Consider the following 22,558-nt stretch of genomic DNA (forward strand, 5'->3'; position numbering starts at 1 on the left):
ATGGCTTTGCACGAAATGATGATCTGAGCTAATCACATTCTTACTTTCATTGACAAGAATTGAGGAAAGAGAGAAGCAGCCAATTAATAGTAGATTTGAAGTTGAAGGTTACATGCAGAGAATCCCTTGACTTGGATTTGGAGCCATGTATAAATAATTAAGTTTAGGCCTGTGAAAGATCAGCACTATCTGAGTTATAATCAGAAGCTATCAGGGAGAGAAAATATCTAGAATACAGAGAGAAAAAAATAAGCTAAATGGTGTGGTAAGTTAAAGATAGCTATGCATTATTTGACACTTTGTCTTCCCCAAAACTGGGGTACTATTTCTTCTTCCTGTTAATCTGAGTGGGTTTAAAAAAATAATTTTGGTTGCTTGACCAATAGAATACAGTGGAAGTGACCCTGTGCCATTTTGGAATCTCAAGAGACTATTTGCTTTCAATTCCTGTCTCTGAATATTTGTGCTAGAAACCAAACCAATCTGCTATGCTTCTCTATGAGAAGACACATAGAGAAGTGGAGAACTAAAGCCTCTCACCAACAACCGGGAATGAACTCCTCCTAGTCAATAGCGGCACCAATTTGCCAGGCATGTGAGTCAGCCCTCTGGAAAGCAGATTCTGCAGATGCAGTTGAGCTGCTCTAGCTGACATCACATGGAATAGGACTGAGCCATCCCCATCCAGCCTGCCCAAACCGTGGGTTCATGAGGAAAATTGATGACTGTTGTTTATTTTTACTTCTTACTATTTTTTAATTGTGGTGAAATACACATAAAATTTACTATCTGAACCAGTTTAAAGTACACCATTCAGTGGCATGAAGTACATTCACATTGATGTGTGACCATTACTACTATTCATTTCTAGAACTCTTTGGTTTATGAAACTGAAATTCTATACCCATTCAACAACTCTCCATTCCCCTCTTCCCCCAGCCCCTGGCAGCTACCATTCTAATTTCTGTCTACATGAATTTGATTACTCTAGTTACCTAATGAAGTAGAATCATACAGTATTTGTCTTTTTATGACTGGCTTGTTTCACTTAGCACAATGACCTCAAGATTCATCTATGTGGCAGCATGTGTTGGAATTGCCTTCTTTTTTCTGACTTCATTTTATTTATATAACACTTTTTTTTTTTGAGACGGGGTCTCATTCTGTCACCCAGGCTGGTGTGCAGTGGTGCAATCATGGGTCATTGCAGCCTCGACCTCTTTGGTTGAAATGATCCACCCACCTAAGCCTTCTCAGTAGCTGGGACCACAGGCACGTGCCACTAGGTTCACCTAATTTTTTTTTTTGTAGAGACAGGGTCCCACTTCATTGCCCAGGCTGGTTGTGAACTCCTGGCCTCAAGCAATCCTCTCATCTTGGCCTTTTAAAGTGTTGGGATTATAGGCATGAACCACTTTGCCTGGCCTATACCACATTCTAAAAATATAACACATTTTGTTTATTCATTCATCCAAAGATGGATACTCTGGTTGCTTCCATTTTTTGGCTCTTGTGAATTGTGTTGCTATAAACACAGATGTACAAATATCTGCTTGAGTCCCTGCTTTCAATACTTTAGGATATACATACCCAGAAATTGATTTGTTTGATCACACAGCAATTCTGTTTTGGATGTTTTAAGGAGTTGCCATGTTCTTTTCCACAGTGGCTGTACCCATGTACATTTCCACTACAGTGTACAATTGATCAAATTTCTCTATCTCTTCACCAACACTTGTTATTTTCTGTTTCTTTTTTTTGAGGGTAGCTATCGAATGAGTGGTGAAGTACTCTCTCATTGTGATTTTGATTTGCATTTCCCTAATTATTAGTAATGTTGAACCTCTTTTCATGTGCTTATTGGCCATTAGTGTATTTTCTTTGGAGAAATGACTATTCAAGTCCTTTGTCCATTTTTTTTATTAGGTTGATTTTTTGGGGGAGGTTGCTGTTGTTGACCTGTTGAAATTCTTTTTATGTTCTGGATATTAAGCCCCTACAGATATAAGATTTGCAAATGTTTTATTTCATTCCATGGATTTGCCTTTTCACTCTGTTATGTCCTTTGATGCACAGACATTTTAAATTTTGTTGTAGTTCAGTTCGTCTATTTTTCCTTTTGTTGCCTGTGCTTTTGGTGTCATATCTGAGAAATCATTCCCAAATCTTGTTGGTGTTTTCTTAGGCCTCTGAATTTTGCCATGGGTTGCTACATAGAAATAGATAATCAACAATGAGGCATGAGAAATAAGCAGATATGCCACTACAAAGATCATGAATCTTAAGAGAGATAGAGAGAAGAAGTATTTCTTAGAACTATGGTGGACCCAGGCCAGGCGTGGTGGCCCACGCTTGTAATCCCAGCACTTTGGGAGGCCAAGGTGGGAGGATCACGAGGTCAGCAGATCGAGACCATCCTGGCTAACACGGTGAAACCACATCTCTTCTAAAAAAATATAAAAAAATTAGCTGGGTGTGGTGGCGGGCACCTTTAGTCACAGCTACACAGGAGGCTGAGGCAGGAGAATGGCGTGCACCCAGGAGGCGGAGCTTGCAGTTAACTGAGATGGCGCCACTGCACTCCAGCCTGGGCAACAGAGTGAGACTTCGTCTCAATGAAAAAAAAAAAAAAAAAAAAAAAAGAACTATGGTGGACCCAGTCCCTGTAAAGCCTGGTTGTATCATGGTTCCAATTAATACATTTCTCTAATACTTTTATCTTCCTTAATAGCTTATATAAACCTTAAAATAAATCACCGTGAGTCGCTTTTCCTTGTTACCAGAAGCGACCAAGTCAGCATGATTTCTTCCTCTTTGAGTAGTTGTGCAGTTTCAGTCACCTGGAACTACCAATAACCCATTTCCCAAAGGGTGGAATGCTACAATGGCATGGACTGTGGTGCTAAAATGCCACATGCAAGGCAGCTATTAGATGGGGTCAGTGATGCTTCAGACTCAAGGCAGTATTTGAAATTAGCTACTTAGCCCACTGCCATGTTTATTTACTCAGTTACGATGGCTGTGGAAAGTGTCTCATTTTGACCACACATGTTGCCTCAGAATCTTAAATTTAATTTGTAGAATGAGACAATATAATATCCAGTGAAAATATTTCACTTGCTCTACTTTTCAAATTTTTGATCTAGAAAATTTACATTTGTATGTTTAGTCATTTGTTTTCTATGTATATTATACTAAAAGGATTGGTTACTTTTGACTAGTTTTGGTATACCCATACAAAATAGACTGGTACTCCTTAGTTTAATTTATTTTCACTTTCCAGAAACAAAGTGGCAGTTGCAAAAATATTTAATGGGATTGAAAATTTAGTAAATTCCTACAAGTTCAGATGTTCCAGAGCTTCATAACCCTATATGTTCATAAATTAATTTATTTTCAGATAAATCACCACTTAAAAATATGTGAAACATGGTCGGGTGCATTGGCTCACACCTGTAATCCCGGCACTTTGGGAGGCTGAGGCAAGCAGATCATTTGAGGTCAGGAGTTTGAGACCAGCCTGACCAACATGGTGAAGCCCCATCTCTACTAAAATACAAAAATTAGCTGGGTGTGGTGGTGAGCACCTGTAATTTCAGCTACTCGTGAGGCTGAGGCAGGAGAAATACCTTGAACCCAGGAGGTGGAGGCTGCAGTGAGCCGAGATCGTGACAATGCACTCCAGCCTGGGCACCAGAGCAAGACTCCCTCTCAAAAATAAAATAAAATAAAATAAAAACACAAAACTTAATTTTCTCTGACTCTTATTGAACTTTTGATTTGTATGTGATTGTTTCAAGATTCACAAACTAACAGAAAAATTGCTTTTAACTATTAGCTCTAAGCTCCTATTCTATCCAGCTTCTCATCAATAACAAACTCTGTTATCTTGTATTTGTCTATATTCCTACCTTGATAGAGTCTTGGAAGGGAAAAATGAGGAACATCAAAATAGTTAGAAGATAAGGAAGAACACAAGCATTAAGACAGATAATTATCATAACCAAACATTCTTTCCCTAAATATTTAAGTTGTATATATGAAGGATCATGAACAATGTTAATATGTGAAGGGGTTTTATGTGTTTCTGTGTGTTATACAGACTGTAGGAAAGTACAGCAACAGTTCTCTGTCTTCTTTTTGAGACAGAGTCCTGCTCTGTCCCCAGGCTGGAGTGCAGTGGTGTGATCTTGGCTCATTGCATCCTCTGCCTCCCAGGTTCAAGTGATTCTGGTGCCTCAGCCTCCAGAGTAGTTGGGAGTACAGGTGAAAGCCACCATTCCTGGCTAACTTTCATATTTTTGGCAGGGACAAGGGTTTCACTATGTTGGCCAGCCTGGTCTCAAACTCCTGACCTCAAGTGCTTCACCCACCTCGGCCTCCCAAAGTGCTGGGATTACAGATGTGAGCTATCATGCCAGGCCCTAGAGTAACAGTTCTTAAGCCCAGCTACATAATATTAGCATCAATTAGCTTATTAGCATAAGCTTTTTAAATACCCGTGCTCAGGTCCCACCTCATATCCTCAAGTCAGTATATCTGGAGATGAGATATCATCAAAGATATTTTTAAAAGTTCTCCAGATAATTCTAATGAGCATGTGGAGTAGAGAACAACTAGACAGGAGAATAGGGTCTATATTTGTGCATTTTATACAAGGCCAACTACACTTTGAGTGTTCATCAAACATTAAGTATGCCTCTACTGGACTAGCTCTTTTGGTAACAGATGAGGCCTCAATTAGGTAGCTAGCCACTCTATTCTATAGTGCTTTCTGTTTTGAAGTTCACACAGATAAGACTAACAGTATCCATGACAACGGCAGATGTGATTCATCCATTCCTTAGCTTTCAGTTCCTTTGGGACATTCTGTTCCCTAGGATGACATTTGGGGCAGCTCATATACTCACTCAGCCATCTGGCATAGCTGGTAATTTGCATACTTCTTCATCTAACACCTTTTTAACATTACAATCCTAAGGCTATGTCTTAGGCATCATATCAGTTCACATACACTTTTAAAATATGTCACAACATTTGCGTGGTTATTAATGGGCTCTTCAAACATTTAGTCAATATTTATCGAATGGCTAATAACTAAAGGTTAATCCTAGCCCTCTGCCCTCAAGACTCTTTTATTCTAAGTGCTGATATTAATACTCAATTTTACACCATCAAATTTATTGTATAATTTAGGTTCTCATGCTTATATACAATATGGTATTAGGGCTCTCCAGCAAAACAGAACCAAAGAGATTTATTATAAGAGATTGGCTCATGTGATTATGGAAGCTGAGAAATCCAAATCTGCAGTATGTGTGGCCTGGCAGGCTTGAGTCCCAAGAGAGTTGATGTTCCAGCTCAGGGCTGAAGGCTGGCAGGCCAGAGGCCCAGGAGATTCAATGGTGCAGATGAAGTCTGAAGGCAGTCTGCTGGAAAATTCTTTTTTTTCTTTTTTGAGATGGAATCTCTGTCTCCCAGGCTGGAGTGCAATGGCATGATCTTGGCTCACTGCAACCTCTGTCTCCTGGGTTCAAGCAGTTCTCCTGCCTCAGCTTCCCAAGTAGCTGGGATTACAGGTGCACACCACCACATCTGGCTAATTTTGTATTTTTAGTAGATACGGGGTTTCGCCATGTTGACCAGGCTAGTCTCAAAGTCCTGACCTGAAGTGATCCGCCTGCCTTGGCCTCCCAAAGGGATTACAGGTTTGAGCCACCATGCCTGGCCTCTGCTGGAAAATTCTCTCATGTGTGGGGAGGCTGTTTTTTTGTTCTATTTAGGCCTTCAATTGATTGGATAAGACCTACTCAAATTATGGAGGGCAATCTGCTTACTCAAAGGTCACTGATTTAAATGTGAATCTCATCCATAAATGCCCTCCAAGTTGACACATAAAATTAACTGATGACAATGGTGATGATAATAGGTACTGATAGAGCAGGAGTATAGCCATCTTCGACAAACACTCATTTTAAAATTCACCTTGATCAAAAACTGCCTAAATCCCATAAACCACAAATAATATTTCTAACCAGAAGCATTCCAATAACTTCCCCAACCACAGACATGCCAGCCCCAAGATAACCTCCCCTTCACCCAAAGGCATTCCAACCCCACCATAAACTTCTCCTCTACACAGAAACATGCCAAGCTTGTGATAAGCCCCCTCACCCAAAAACCCATATATACTCTTAGTCTGTAAGAGAGAATGCTCCTGACCAAAATCAGCCAGAAGCCCCCTCAGGTTGATTTCTCTAAAATAAACCTGTCCTTGACTGTTGAGTTGCATTTCATGTTTGTTTCCTCTTTCTTTAACTCTTACAGGTACACAATATTTTTTATTTTTGTTTTTCAAGATGGAGTATCGCGATGTTGACAGGCTGGTCTCAAACTCCTGGCCTCAAGTGATCCTCCCATCTTGACCTCCCAAAGTGCTAGAATTACAGGCATGAGCCACTGCACTCAGCCAATAGGTACACTATATTGAGTGCTTACCATGTGCCGGACACTTTTCTACTTTGTTTAACCCTATGAGGAAACTATTGCTACTATATTCATCATATAGATGAGAAAAAAGAGACATGAAAATAGCTTGTCCAAGTCACAAAGCTAATAAGGTTAATCCTACAATTTAAATCCAGATCTATCTGGCTTATAGCCCTTGCCCTTAACCACTCCAAAGCTCCACAAAGATTCTTTTGTGAGTTTTCTTTCTATTGTCCTCTGAGGTATACTGCTAGTGAGAGATGACATCCTGTTGCACCTTAGAAAGAAGAATTTTTTTATTATTTGCAGTGTTTCATTTAATATTGAATTGACATACTGTGGACAACTGCATTTTAATGGGTTAAATTCAGAGCAAAGATCTGTCTTTATCTACTGGAAAAATTTCATTAGAATTAAATGTGCCTCTGCTTCTTACTATTTAAAATGGAGATACTGCTCACTATTGATTTGTAAAGTGTTTTGAGATCTCCACATGGAAAAACTCCAAGTAGAGATGTCACTATGCTGATTTAAATAATTGAGTCAATTAACTTTAATACATTTGAATAATGTAAAATATGAATATAACTTCTTGGCTCTTCTAACTTAATTGCATAGGTAATATTATGAGTATAAAGGTGATGTTGTCAGGAGAGTTGGCAGGTAGAATGGAAGTAATGATCTTACCCTTCAAAAGAACTGAGAAAATCAGTCCCATATTTTTCTTCAGTACAGTACCCTCTTGTCTTTCATGTCCCTGGTTCACTCAGCATTTATTTTAATTAATTATTTAGTTAACTAGCAGTCACTCATTCAAAAACTTTTGTTTAGCACTTCTAATGTGCCAGGTGGGTAACTAACATGTGTTTACAACTTTATAAAGCAACTTCACATACATCTCATTTATCTTTGCTCTTGTTCTGAGATGGAGAGTATTAACTCTTTTATCCATACACACTTATTATTTTTGTTCATTTTTCTACTCCCTTTCAAATGTTACTTTTGTTTCTATATAATTTTTTCTATATAAACTGAAGATTAGGCTCCCTTCAGAGATAACTTAACTGCTGATTTCCAAAGCGTATATCTGTTTTTTATTTTTATTTTTATTTTTTGAGATGGACCTTTGCTCTGTCACCCAGGCTGGAGTGCAGTGGCATGATCTCAGCTTACTGCAACCTCTGCCTCCCAGGTTCAAGCGATTCTCCTGCCTCAGTCACCCAAGTAGCTGGGATGTGCCACTACAGGCATGTGCCACTACAGCCGGCTAATTTTTGTATTTTTTTTTTGAGTGAAGGCAGGGTTTCACCATGTTGGCCAGGTTGGTCTCAAACTCCTGACCTCAGGCGATCCGACTGCCTCAACCATCCAAAGTGTTGGGATTAGGTGTGAGCCACCGCACCTGGCCCCAAAGTGTATAGTTTTCACTAGTATCTTCTTCTTGCTTGTTCTAACCATTTCAGTTAGCAAGAAAATCAGTATTATATTGGTTCTTACCGTTTCCTTCAGAAAGTATCAATTATTAGATCAGAGTATCAGATTTTTGGAAAATTATTTGTGAGAAAATGTTATGTAATGGAAAGAAAAACTTAAGCTTTACTTAGTGCTACTGGTGGATGGTGTCCAGGTTCTTTGGCATTTTGAATAAAGAATTGGACAAAACGCACAAATGAAGCAAGGAAGGAATGAAGCCACAAAAGCAGAGATTTATTCAAAATGAAAGCACACTCTACAGGGTGGGAGTAGGCCTGAGCAAGTGGCGCAAGGGCCCGGTTGCGGAATTTTCTGGGGTTTGAATGTCCTCTAGAGGTTTCCCACTGGTTACTTGGTGTACACCCTATTTAAATGAAGAGGCTGAAGTGAAGTTACAAAGTCATTTACTTTGGGTACACCTTGCGCAAATGAAGAGGATGTTTCCTGTCATAGCTTACTTGGTCTTAGAAAGTTGGGGATTTTCGGTTTGATTTAGTTCTGGGAAGAACTTAGGTTCCCTGCCCTCAGACCCTCTCTTGTGTCATTAGTATTTAAGTGAGGTGTTTGACATGGTGCAATATTACATATTACATAAGAGAGGATAAAATTATAAAGGCATCGGACAGAATATTTGAAAAAGGAATTCAAACCTGACCAACTGTTTTAGTCTGTTCAGGCTGCTATAACAACAACCATAAACTAGGTAGTTTGTAAACAGCAGAAATGTATTTCCCATAGTTCTGAAGTCTGGAAAGTCCAAGACCAAGGTGACTGCTGATTTCCTTTGTGGTGGGGGCTTCATTTCTGGTTCATAGATTGTGCCTTCTAGCTGTGTTTTCACAAGGTGGAAGGGTCAAATGAGCTTTCTTAGGTCTCTTAGTCCATTTGTGTTGCTATAACAAAATATCACAGACTGGATAATTTATAAAGAACAGAAATTTATTTTCTCACAGTTCTGGAGGCTGAGAAGTCCAAGGCTGGTGTCTGATAAGGGCTTTCTTGCTGTGTCATCACATGGTAGAAGGCAGAAGGGCAAAAGGAATGAACTCCCTCTGACAAACCCTTTATAAATGCATTAACCCATTCTTGAGAATGGGGCCCTCATGACCCAAACACCTCCCAAAAGGCCCTACCTCCCAATACTGTTGCATTGAGGATGATGTCTCAATATAAATTTTTGGAGGGGACAAAAACGTTTAAACCATAGCAAGTACTAATCTCATCTCATTCACAACCTAATCACCTCCCCAAAGCCCTGTCTCCTAATAGCATCATTTTAGGCGCTAGACTTTCAACATATGAATTTTGGGAGGAAACAAACATTCAGACCACAGCACCAGCCAATGCTTGCTTAACTTACACCCTATATATCACAAAAATAGCAGTGTAAGGCCCCTTTCTGAACTGGGTCTTCCTCTTCTCTTTAAAGAGAAATACTGTGTTCACCCTTTTCTACTAATCACATTATGCATTACTTTGCAAAAGGCTACCAGTTAACTGCTGAAAATCATTTCCAGAATGCTGGATTACCGATTGTAGTGTAATAAGTCATGAGATCCTTATGACTATGGATATAGGAAGTTTCATTTAGTTCTTTACTCTAACAAGTTGGCTTCATTTATTAGTAATTAACAACAGCGATCCTGGAGCTTGAGCCTTTCTGCTTGTTTAAGGACTAAATAAAGATAATTATCTTTCCGTATTTTCCCGGAAAATTAGTGATCATAAACATTAAAATTAATTTATGCATACAAAAAGTTTGCAGATCCTCAAATTTAATTTCTATTAAACACTTAAAAGTTAAAGAGAAAACTTTTTCTTGGCTTTTGGGAAGAACATTTTCTGTATCTCCCACTTGCCTACCTACCCTTCTTTATTCTACAGCAATGAGGAGGAAGTATTGAATGGGATTTATTAAGACATTATGCAAGTCACATTTCTAGGAGTGAAGTCATAGCAGAAGGGGTATAAATAAGATAATACGTTCCCTTCCTCCCTTTCCTTAGCTTTCTCTAGAGCATTGACAAATGGGATTTGAACTTGGCTTTGAAGTATTAAAAAACAGAGTGGACTTTCTAATTCAAGGCTTCTTAGGCCCATCTAATGTAAACAGAGTTTTTCATTTTTTTTTTTTTTTTTTTTTTTTTGAGACAGAGTCTCGCTCTGCCGCCCAGGCTGGAGTGCAGTGGCGTGATCTTGGCTCACTGCAAGCTCCGCCTCCCGGGTTCACGCCATTCTCCTGCCTCAGCCTCCCGAGTAGCTGGGACTACAGGCGCCCGCCACCTCGCCCAGCTAGTTTTTTTGTATTTTTTAGTAGAGACGGGGTTTCACTGTGTCAGCCAGGATGGTCTCGATCTCCTGACCTCGTGATCCGCCCGTCTCGGCCTCCCAAAGTGCTGGGATTACAGGCTTGAGCCACCGCGCCCGGCCATTCATTTTGTCTTAATCTAGAAAACTGGGATTTAACATTGAGGTTTGTGGAAAGGCCTGGACATTAATAAAGCACAATTTTATTCTGGTTCATCATCGTCTTGTACATATATCTGCCTTGCAAATTATTGGGAGATATAAATTAAGGAATTGATACGTCCTAGCAGAGACCCCCATAATGCCATTTTAACTTCACTTTAATCACATCTGTTCAATTAATACTTTTTCCTGGTCTTTCAATAAACTGTCATACTCGGTACACTAAAGCAGTCTCAAATTAAGCCCATTCTTCCAATTTCACTTTCAAGCCCAAATTGCAGTCTTGAATTTTACTACTTGAATTCAGTGGAGAGTCACACTTGCCTTCTTCAGAGAAAAAAAGGGAATGGGGAAGTCCATAGGATTAGCAAAAACTTTACCCTTACAGTGATGAACCAGTAACCTTGAATCTGACCTGAGGGAGAGATAAGGGTGGAGGTAAAATGGTAAAGAAAAGGTTTTTCATGGGAGGCCAGCCTTTCTTACTCCAGATGTAGTCTGAATAACAATAACCAGTGTCTTCAATACACATAAAACACACACAAGGATTACAATACTTATACTTGATTCCCTCCTCGTACCTACTGCAAACCTGGCAAAAAGTACAATTACAAATATCTGTAAATAAAATAGTTAGCATGACAGATATACTCAATGAAGAGTCTGAAATCTTAAGAATGAATTTCTAATCTATTCTTATTTTAGAGAGAAGAAAACAAGTTAGTCTCTATTGCTCAATATTGACATTGCTATTCCCTTGCTTCCCTTGACACCACTCATTTATAGGAAACAGTCTTACTGAAAGGAAGATACCAAGTTAACTTATTTAACTTTAAATACACTTAAGAAGATACAAAAAAAGAGAGAAACATTTGATAACTTGTATTAAGCACCATCTATGTGCTATTCATTGTTAAACTCATTTAACTTTCATAACTCTGTGGCTAGCCACACTTGACAGATTAGGAAACTGGAGTTTTGAGATGTAAATGTTTCAGAGGTCCTGTAGCTAGGAAGTGATGGCCCTAGAATTCTTTCTCAGGACTGTCAGACTCCAGATCCAGTCGTCTCATTCTCTATACTATTCTGCCTCTATGATATGCATATACACTGTATTAGCATGGTCTAATTTTTCTAGTTTAAAAAGATTTGATTCTGTTATAAAAATATTGTTATATTGAACATATCTCCCCTCATTTATATTCCCATTATATGCTATTCATTAGAATTTATTATTATGGACTTACTTATATGATAAAATATTTTGAAAAATTTTTACAATTTTTTTTTCCTACTGAGAAGAAATATCTAGAGTTTCCTTGCTTAAATGTCTATGCATACATCACTATTCTGTGATTGTTCAGTTTATCTTCTGAGGTACATAGTAGTTCTTAGATATTCATCTTTTATTAAATTTGAACCAAAAATAGGGACAGGTGAATATAAGATCTAAAGCTTAATGTCTCAATTTGGGACATAGTTTTATATGACTGGAATAGAGAGGTGGCTAGGAGTGTGTACAGAAATACAGATATGGTTGAAAGGTTGACTGGGGCCAGTTTGTAATATGACCCATGTACAAGCTTTGTTGGAAAAGTGCTGTTTTCAGCTGTTGAATACCCTACACTTTGAAGTTTGGCTGTGCGAGGCATAGTACCTGGCACATAGTGGATACTTATTAAACTTCGAAGGGAAACAAACTCCAGCAAGACAACAAAGTTTAATAGAACAGCATGAAGAATCACAGCCAAATTAATACATTAATATTCTTATTTTTAGTAGCACAACTAGTCTCAGGAAGAAAATGTAAAGGAATATTGGAGAATGATCAACTTTAAATTAGATATTAATATAAGGAAGAATAAGGTTTCTGGAAAAATATTTAGTGCAATGCCTAGTATACTGGAAGTGATTCAATAAATGTTGAATAAATGAATGAAAAGTGTACATTGTGTGTGTGCTCACATTGCTCATACAGGCAAATGGTAAATAGGTAAAACAAAAATGAATGAACATTTAATGCTTTCAAATATATTTGCATTAAAGTCAAAGTTTAACTTTAGAAAAACCTAATGAGAAGCCAAATTTAACAAAGTCTGTTCTTTATCTTTATCCACTGCTGTTAAGCCTTCTGACTGTTTCCTTGTGATGTCAAGTTCCCCAGTGCAATACTATGATAATTTAGGGAAGAAAATCTGAGAGGATGTTGAAAAATAATGAGCATTTAGCTGCATGTGAATCCAAGCATTCACAAGGGCCCAGGGGTAACATATGGAAAAGATTTAATGAAGAAGAGAAAAGTAATGAAGATCCAAACAACAGAAAGATAACACTTTTTAGACTTCAGATCCTAAAATCTGAAATGCTGCTGAAGGTTTCTAGAACAGAGTGGCTTGTAGGACACCTGAACACTTCTGCTTTATTTGTTTGGTTTTGGGAAATGTAAAAGCAACTGTGGGGTTATAAGGTGAGTATGACTTTGTAAAACAATAATTTTAAACCACACCGTCCTTCTCCTCGTTCCTATGTGTCTGCATGATCTTACTCTGTATGAACTCGCTCCTCTGTGGATGTCTCAAGCCAGCCCGCTTTAGAGATTGAGCCCAAAGTTAAATCTCACATGGGGAGAATTTTCTGTAGAATCATTGCAAATATGGTAGAGAGTTTGCTTTTGTTAGAAAAATGAAACAAAAAGCTACATTTAAATTTTGCTAAGTCACCAATTTAATTCAGTTAAGAAATTACATCATTCCATGGGGAAAAAATACTCAAATTCTCCATCAACAGCTTTTGATCTTTTATGACTGCTTCAGTGTCACATTTTAAAATATCTGCTGGACTTTTCTATTTAGGTGTTCTATTTAAACCTTTCCCTTTACTTCTGGGAGAGTTAACTTTCTCCCCGTCAACTGTCCTGATTAGTTCTGTGTGTCTCCTTCTTTTCTAAACATCTTGGTAAAATATTTTGAAATATTTTTTCTCCTCTTTCTCCATTCAGGATGTGTTACCTTGTCTTATTATTTTTCCTTTGAAAAATTAAAAATTAAATGCTTATAAATTAAAGATAAATACTTAAATATCTCTACTCTTATTGTTCTTGTCTGAATTGTCCTCATAATTAATTGGTTATCCAAAATATTTTTCTGGAAAATGAAGGTTATACACAAGGCTATTGTAAATTTAAAAAAATGTATGCACTCATTTAGCATAAAGTAGATGCTTAGTAAATAATTCCCCCAGTTTCCCTGTATAAAAATACTTTCCTGTACACAAATTTTCATTGTTTTATTGCCTGTAGGATAAAATCCAGAAACTCAGACTGATAGGATTATGAGAGTCTGTTGCTATCTACCTATATGAAATTATTTTATACTAATCTCTATTACTGAATCATATTAATCTCTTTATGCCACTAATAGGCCGTATTTATTCCAATGTCTTTGCTGACACTCCTGCTGTTCATTTTTGGGGAATATTGCTTCTTTTGTTCAATCACATCCTCCATGTTTCAACTCCAGTCTTGCCATCACTGTGGAACTTCCTTCAATTGTTCTAGGTGCAGGGATACAGCAATGAACAAGGTAGATAATGTCTCTGCTCTCACAATGCTTACAATCTAGCAAGATTACAGATAATAACCAGATAAAGAAAGGATTGACTATAACATGCATGAACTTTGAGGACATTATTCTAAGTGAAATAAGCCAGTCTGAAAAAGACAAAGACTGCATAACTCCACTTAAAAGGGGAGTTGTTCAATGGGTATAGAGTTTCAGTTTCACAAGATGAAAAAGTTCTAGAGATCTGTTGGACAACAAGGTGTGTGTAGTTAATATGGTACACTTCAAAACAGTTAAGGTGGTAAATTTTATTTTGTGTACATTTTACCATAATAAAAATTGATATAATCCTAGCTAATTATGAATACTATTAAGAAAATAAAGGAGGATATAATAGGATGAAGCACCACTGAGAGGAAATGCTATGTTAGAAAGCACCTTGGAAGGGGTGACCTTTGAGTTGAAACCTGAGTGATGAAATAGATTAGTCATGAGCATCAAAAGGAATACTAAGTGCAAAAGTCATGAGACCCAAACAAATTTGATCTATTCAAGGAAGATGAGGAAGTCAGCATTCAGAGGGCATGCAGTGGACTTGCTGAGGAAGGCAGACACTAGATACCCTAGGGTCTGTGGGCTAGGAAAAGGAGATTGAATTTTATTTCAGTTCAGTTCATTGGAGGATTATAAGCAGTGGATGATGTGATCTGGTTTACAGTTTAGAAAAGTGAGCTAGCTGTCATATGCAAACAGACTCATGGAGGCAAATATGGAAGCTGAGACACCAATTAGAAAGCACACTGGAATGCATAGGTTGCTAATTTGGACTAGAGCTGAGAAGGACTGAGCTGGTCTGACCTCGAATATACTTAGTTGTCCATTGGCCTGGACAACTAAGTGAAAACCCAGAGGAGAATTGGTATAAGGGAGTCAATAGTTAAGGGTTCAGTTTTGGCCATGTTGAGGTTTTTGTTTTTATTTTTTAAAACTGTATTGAAATACAATAGTATAAAATAAAATTTACATATTTAAAGTGCACGATTCAATAATCTTTTTAGTATAGTCACAGTGTCATGCAACTATCACCACAATCTATGTTTAGAACATTTCAATCACTTCAAAAGAAACTTGTACCTATTTCCCTGCTCCTAGCCACCCACAAACCTGCTTTCTGTCTCTATAGATTTCTCCACTCTTGGCATCTTATATAAAGAAATGCTGTGATATATGGAATTTTATGAGTGGATTCTTTCATTTAACTTAATGTTTGCATGGTTCATACATGCTGTGGCATGTATCAATCAGATGCTTCCACTTTTTGGCCATGATAAATAATGCTGCTATGAATGTTTGCGTGCAAGTTTTTGTGTGAACATATGCTTTCTTTACTCTTCAATATATAACCAAAAGTGGAATTTGTGGGTTGTATAGTAGCTCTATGTTTAATATTTTGAGGAGCTGCTAAACTTTCCAAAGTGGCTTTACCATTTAAATTCCCACCAGCAAGGAACAGGAGTTTCAATTCCTCCATATCTTTGCCAACATTTGTTATTGTCTATATTTTCATTACAGTTGTCTTAGTGTGAAGTAGTGTGTCATTGTGGTTTTGATTTGCGTTTCCCTAATACTATGTTGTTGAGCACCTTTTCATGTGCTTATAGTTCATTTGTATAAATTCCTTGGAAAAATGTCTATTCATATTCTTTGCTCATTTTTAAACTGTTTTTGTTTGTTTTCTTTTGTTTTTGAGCCGGACTCTCACTCTCTCACCCAGGCTGGAGTCCAGTGGCATGATCTTGGCTCACTGTAACCTCTGCCTCCTGGGTTCAAGTGATTCTCCTGTCTCAGCCTCCCGAGTAGATGGGATTACAGGTGCACGCCATCACATCCGGCTAATTTTTGTAATTTTGAGTAGAGGCGGAGGTTCACCATCTTAGCCAGGCTGGTCTTGAACTCCTGACCTTAGGTGATCCACTTGCCTTGGCCTCCCAAAGTGCTGGGATTCCAGGTGTGAGCCACCGTGCCCGACCAAACTTCTTTTTTTTTAATTGTTGAGTTGTGTGACTTCTTTATATATATTCTGGATACAAGACCTCTTTGTCAGGTATATGATTTGTAAATATTTTCTTCTGTTCTTTGGATTGTATTAGCATGTTTTGATGTTATTGTTGGCACTACAAAAGCTTTTGATTTTAGTGTAGTCCAATTTTTCTATTTTTTCTTTTGTCACTTTTTCTTTTAATATCATCTCTAAGAAATGGCCAGGTGAAATTTTAGCTACCTATTAGACATCCAAGACTTGCAAGTAGTTGTACGTGAATCTAGATTTCAGAGGAGAAATTAAACTGGGGGACCCGGCCCAACCTCCGCAGCTGCTGGCCCTACTGCTAAGCCCCTCATTGCCCTGGTGCTAAGTCCCTCATTGCCCTGGGCTAGCGGTATGTGCAGGGCCCGTGGGCAGCTCCGTGTGCAGGGCCCGCCTAGCCTTGCCCGCGCCTGCTAGGCACTCACACTGGCCCCATGAGCACAGCCGGGGTTCCCACCCTCGCCTCTCCTTCCACACCTCCCCACAAGCAGAGGGAGGAGGCTCCGGCCTCAGCCAGCTCAGAGAGGGGCTCCCACGGTGCCATGGCAGGCTGAAGGGCTCCTCAAGTGCCGCCAGAGTGGAAGCCGAGGCCTAAGGCCAAGGAGGCGCTGAGAGTGAGGGCTGCTAGCACATTGTCACCTCTCACTGTCAGAGACACAACATAAAAAGAAAACTTCAGGCCCATCTCCCTGATGAACATCCATGCAAAAATCCTCAATAAAATACTGGCACACCATATCCAGTAGCACATCAAAAAGCTTATCCACTATGACCAAGTAGACATTATCCCTTAGATGCAAGACTGGTTCAACATATGCAAATCAATAAATGTAATCCGGCATATAAACAGAACCAAAGACAAAAACCACATGATTATCTCAATAGATGCAGAAAAGGCCTTTGACAAAATTCAACAGCTCTTCATGCTAAAAGCTCTCAGTAAACTAGGTATTGATGGAACAAATCTGAAAATAATAAGAGCTGTTTATGACAAACCCACAACCAATATCATACTGAATGGGCAAAAACTGAGAACATTCCCTTTGAAAACTGGCACAAGACAAGGATGCCCTCTCTCATCACTCCTATTCAACATAGTGTTGGAAGTTCTGGTCATGGCAATCAGGCAAAAGAAAGAAGTAAAGGGTATTCAATTAGGAAAAAAGGAAGTCAAATTGTCCCTGTTTGCAGGTGACATGATTGTATATTTTGAAAACCCTATCATCTAAGCCCCAAATCTCGTTAAGTGGATAAGCAACTTCAGCAAAGTCTCAGGATACAAAATCTATGTGCAAAAATGACAAGTATTCCTACACACCAAGAACAGAAAAACAGAGAGCTAAATCATGAGTAAACTCTCATTCACAATTGCTACACAGAGAATAAAATACCTAGGAATCCAACTTACAAGGGATGTGAAGGACCTCTTTAAGGAGAACTACAAACCATTGCTCAAGGAAATAAGAAAGGATGCAAACAAATGAAAAAATATTCCATGCTCATGGATGCGAAGAATCAATATTGTGAAATGGTCATACTGCCCAAAGTAATTTATAGATTAATGCTATCCCCATCAAGCTACCATTGACTTTCTTCACAGAATTGAAAAAAACTACCTTAAATTTCATATGTAACTAACAAGGAGCCCATATAGCCAAGACAATCCCAAACAAAAAGAACAAAGCTGGAGTCATCTTGCTACCTGACTTCAAACTATACTACAAGGCTACAGTAACCAAAATAACACGGTACTGGTACCAAAACATATTTTTTATATACATATAAAACAATGCAACAGAACAGAAGCATCAGAAATAACACCACACATCTACAACCATCTGATCTTTGACAAACCTGACAAAAATAAGCAACGGAGAAAGGATTTCCTGTTTAGTAAATGATGCTAGGAAAACTGGCTAGTTATATGCAGAAAGCTGAAACTGGATCTCTTCCTTATACCTTATATAAAAATTAACTCATGATGGCTTAAAGACTTAAACGTAAGACCTAAAAACATAAAAAATCATAGAAGAAAATCTAGGAAATACCATAGGCATGGGCAAGGACTTCATGTCTAAAACACCAAAAGCAATGGCAACAAAAGCCAAAATAGCCAATGGGATCTAGTTAAACTAAAAAGTTTCTGCACAGCAAAAGAAACTACCATCAGAGTGAACAGGCAACCTACAGAATGGGAGAAAAATTTTGCAATCTGTCCATCTGACAAAGGGCTAATATACAGAATCTACAAGGAACTTAAACAAATTTACAAGAAAAAAAAAACTCCATCAAAAATGGGTGAAGAATATGAACAGACACTTCTCAAAAGAAGATATTTATGCAGCCAACAAACATATGAAAAAAAGCTCATCATCACTGGTTACCACAGACATGCAAATCAAAAACGCAATGAGATACCATCTCATGCCAGTTAGAATGGTAATCATTAACAAGTCAGGAAACAACAGATGCAGGAGAGAATGTGGAGAAACAGGAATGCTTTTACACTGTTGGTGGCAGTGTAAATTAGTTCAGTCATTGTGGAAGACAGTGTGGCAATTCCTCAAGGATCTAGAACTAGAAATATCATTTGACCCAGCAATCCCATTACTTGGTATATACCCGAAGGATTGTAAATCATGCTACTATAAAGACACATGCACACGTATGTTTATTGCAGCACTGTTCACAGTGGCAAAGACTTGGAACCAACTCAAATGCCCATCAGTGATAGACTGGATAAAGAAAATGTGGTGCATATACACCACGGAATACTATGAAGCCATAAAAATGGATGAGTTCATGTCCTTTGCAGGGACATGGATGAAATTGGAAACTATCATTTTCAGCAAACTAAGAAAAGAACGCATGTTCTCACTCATAAGTGGGAGTTGAACAATGGGAACACATGGACATGGCTGGGGGGCATCACACACTGGGGCCTGTCGGGGATGGGCTCCTGAGGGAGGGATAGCATTAGGAGAAATACCTAATGTAGATGATGGGTTGATGGGTGCAGTAAGCCACCATGGCACATGTATACCTATGTAACAAATTTGCACGTTCTGCACATGTATGCCAGAGCTTAAAGTATAATTTTTTAAAAAGTATGCATTATTTATTATTATAAATCTTTAAAATAGCATTTTAACAGTGCTTTGCTTTGTCTAGACATTGATTTTTTAAACTCAGTTTTATTGAGGTGTAATTTATATAAAATAAAATAAGTGCTTTTTCGTATTTAATAAGATTTGACAAATATATTAATCCAAATAAAGACTAACTGCAATCAAAATACAGAACATTTCCATAACTCCCAAAATTTCCTTCATACACCTTTATGTTATTTCACCTTCCCAGCCCTATAAAGCTATTCATATTTTGTGTCATGGTAGGTATGATTTTTCCTAATTATTGAGGCATAACTCACATACAAGATAATGCATCCATTTAAAGTGTGCTGTTTGCTATAGCCACGGATTTTTTCTGAAGTATAATGACTCTCCCTATAATGTTATCCTTTTGAATTCTCAGCTGTAGTTATTGAACTTTAGAATAAACTTACCATCATTTGATTATATGAGAAAGCACTAAATAATTTCTCTTCGTTTTCTGTACACACAGAATCATACAGACTCACTCTATATTCTGTACACAAACTATGTAATATAACAATATTCTTGATCTATAAACTATTCCTGAAAAGTTACTGATACAAAGGCCAGAGGAAGCAGATATAAAACTAAGCTACTGAGTTAGAACCTAACTACTATTAGCTACAGCCACACACCCATGAATCATAAAGTCCCTGAAACACAGATATTAATGATTTTCCTAGCCGATAGTTCTCAGACAATTATTTTAGAGGAAGGTAGATTATAAATCTTAAGTAAACAATTTAATAAATAAATATACACAGCTGGTGTTTTAATGTTCACTGTGTGAAGGAGAGGGTGGATACAACACGTTATCCAGGCACTTCCACTAATGGAACAATTCTGAAAAAGCTTATTTGAAGCTATTAGCAAGTTTTATGAGTTATTGATTTCTAAATGCTTTCCTAGTTTGGCAAGAAACCAGATTTCAGAAGACAATGCCATTTAATCATTTTTATCAGTTAGGATGGATAACAGTTTAAGTGTAGTCCAGCTCCCTGGATATGAAAGAAATAGAATGATTTTCAATAGTGTTTTACCCCAATTTGCATACGGGTTACAGTAATAAATTCTGGGGAATAGATTATTATAGCTTAGAAATTTGAAGCTTCTGAGACAATTTCCAGGAAGGAGTTCCTGAACAATTTAAAATTTTCAAAACAAACAAGAATAGCAATGATGCACTCAATCAATATGCTCTGCGCAATAAATCTTTTTAACAAGCATGTATTGTGAGCTTATTATGTCTGAAACATCACTTGAAGCCATAGTGATACATAGATGAAGGAGGGCTTCTACTCTCAAGTTCCTTTTCAGAGCAGGCAGGAGAGAGAGCATTAAATTAGCAATTGTAACATAGGGTGCTAGGTTTAAGGAGAAAAATATGTCGAGAGCGCAATGGCAGCAATAAAGAGAGCTAGATTTGGGCTGAGAGAATCAGAATAACCTTTCTAAAAATGATGATAATTTTGCTAAGTCAAAACGCACTAGCAAAAATTAGCAGGTAGAGGAAGTAGAGTCTGTTTGGCTATCTTCGTAAGAAATCTTCCATTATTAAAAGTCATACTTCAATAGAAAAACATAGGTAAGATGCTTGAGAGCCTCTGACTTTTATAGTAAGTTTTTGTTTCTCTTGCAGAAATTTTGATAAAAAAGATATTTGCTATTGTTCTAAGGGTTTTTTAAAAATATTTTAAGCAAAACATCAAAATGGATAAAATTAAAATGTTTTCTCATTTACTCTTCCACACACACAGCCTCAGTTTCTTCTGTTGATGAGTCCTGACCTTACAATTGAGTTTGCTGAATTTATCATGACTGTGGAAGGTAAACAGAAGAGCCCAAGGACAGAAGTCCAAAGAAATGTTGGCAGAGCATCCAGCCATGCATTCGGAGCACCCACATGTTTCCATGTTTTGTCTGTATAAGCTTTTATGCCCACCTTGGCTGGCCAGTTATTAATTCTCAACAGAGACACGCTTGTAATCAATACTAGTTTATACAGTACAAAAGAGGTTTCATAATTGATTGCTTTATATATGATTTCTATTATAAAATCTTGTTCTGTTGGAGAAATGCTTCATGTTTGGTGTGATTGGAGCATCAAGCATTTGGGGTCATGTTGAGTTCTTCGTGCACCATGCTAAGGAATTTAGATTTTATTCTGAAAGGAATAAAGGTGATGTTTTCAGGTGAATTTCAGAGAGGATTGAGAGATGGCATAAGATTTGAGCTTAGAAAAAGTCCCCTGGCAGCAGTGTGAAATATAGATTGCTGTGTTGGGAAGTGGTGAGAAAGACCACTTATGAAGCTATTAGGATAAAGAGGGACTGACATAAGGCACTAGGAAAGCAAAGGAGGGAATGATTTAGAGAAATAAGAACATACAATGATTCTACTCTATGACAAGCTGGATGTAGGAGTGAGTGTGTGTGTGTGTGTGTGCGCGCGCGCGCACGCGTGTGTGTATGTGTATCTGTGGGAGGTGGTGTCTAAATTAATTCCCATCTTTTTACCTGGGTCAGCAGGTAAAATATGAATGGTAGGAGGAAGAGAAGCAGGAACAGTTGTTTTTGGAGGGGAGGACTGGGAAGAGGATGTATTTTGAAGTTAAGGTATATATGGGATATATCTAAGCAAATATTTAATAGGTAGACCTGAAAATGAGAGAATTACATTACAGATACAGGATTTTAGAGAAAAAAGTCTTACTTAAAGTTATTATTAAAATAAAACATCCACATAGTTAAAAGTATCAACTTGTTCATAATGGCTTATAAAGAAAAATCATTTTGGATAAACAAAATGTTGTACACATACACCATGGAATACTATGTAGCCACAAAAAAGAATGAAATCATGTCCTTTGCAGCAACATGGATGCAGCTGGAGGCTATTATCCTAAGTAAATTAATGCAGAAACAGGAAACCAAATTATGAATGTTCTTACTTATAAGTAGGAGCTAAACATTGGGTACCCAAGGACAAAAAGATGAGAACAACAAACATTGGGGACTCCAAAAGGAGGGGCAAAGTTGGAAAAGTACCTGTAAATAACACTCACAGTATTTCAGCTGTTAAAAAAATATTGTTTTGTGAGTCAAGTCATACACTGTGATTATACTTCCTTCTCTAAGTTTACAAAGTCAAGATTCAGTGTCATGCAAAAGAAAGTAAATCTAGTATCAAATTCAAAAGAGTTATCTTTTTATCATTTACTCAAATTCATGCCATGTTTTAGTTTCCCTCAAATTTAAGCTGCCTTTTTAAAAATAGCTTTTTTTTTCTTTTAATATCTGGTGAGGGCTGATTTATCTCTCATTCTT

The 22,558-nt window shown here is 37.7% G+C and overlaps 1 protein-coding gene across 1 annotated transcript in view; it reads left to right on the forward strand.

Moving 5' to 3' along the window:
- The window catches only part of OCIAD2 (OCIA domain containing 2), a 1,147,735-nt gene that overhangs the window by 846,227 nt on the left and 278,950 nt on the right, over positions 1-22,558 (forward strand). The gene's annotated exons all lie outside the window — the stretch shown is intronic.

Source organism: Macaca thibetana, chromosome 5, assembly GCF_024542745.1.
Source record: "Macaca thibetana thibetana isolate TM-01 chromosome 5, ASM2454274v1, whole genome shotgun sequence".
NCBI lineage: Eukaryota > Metazoa > Chordata > Mammalia > Primates > Cercopithecidae > Macaca > Macaca thibetana.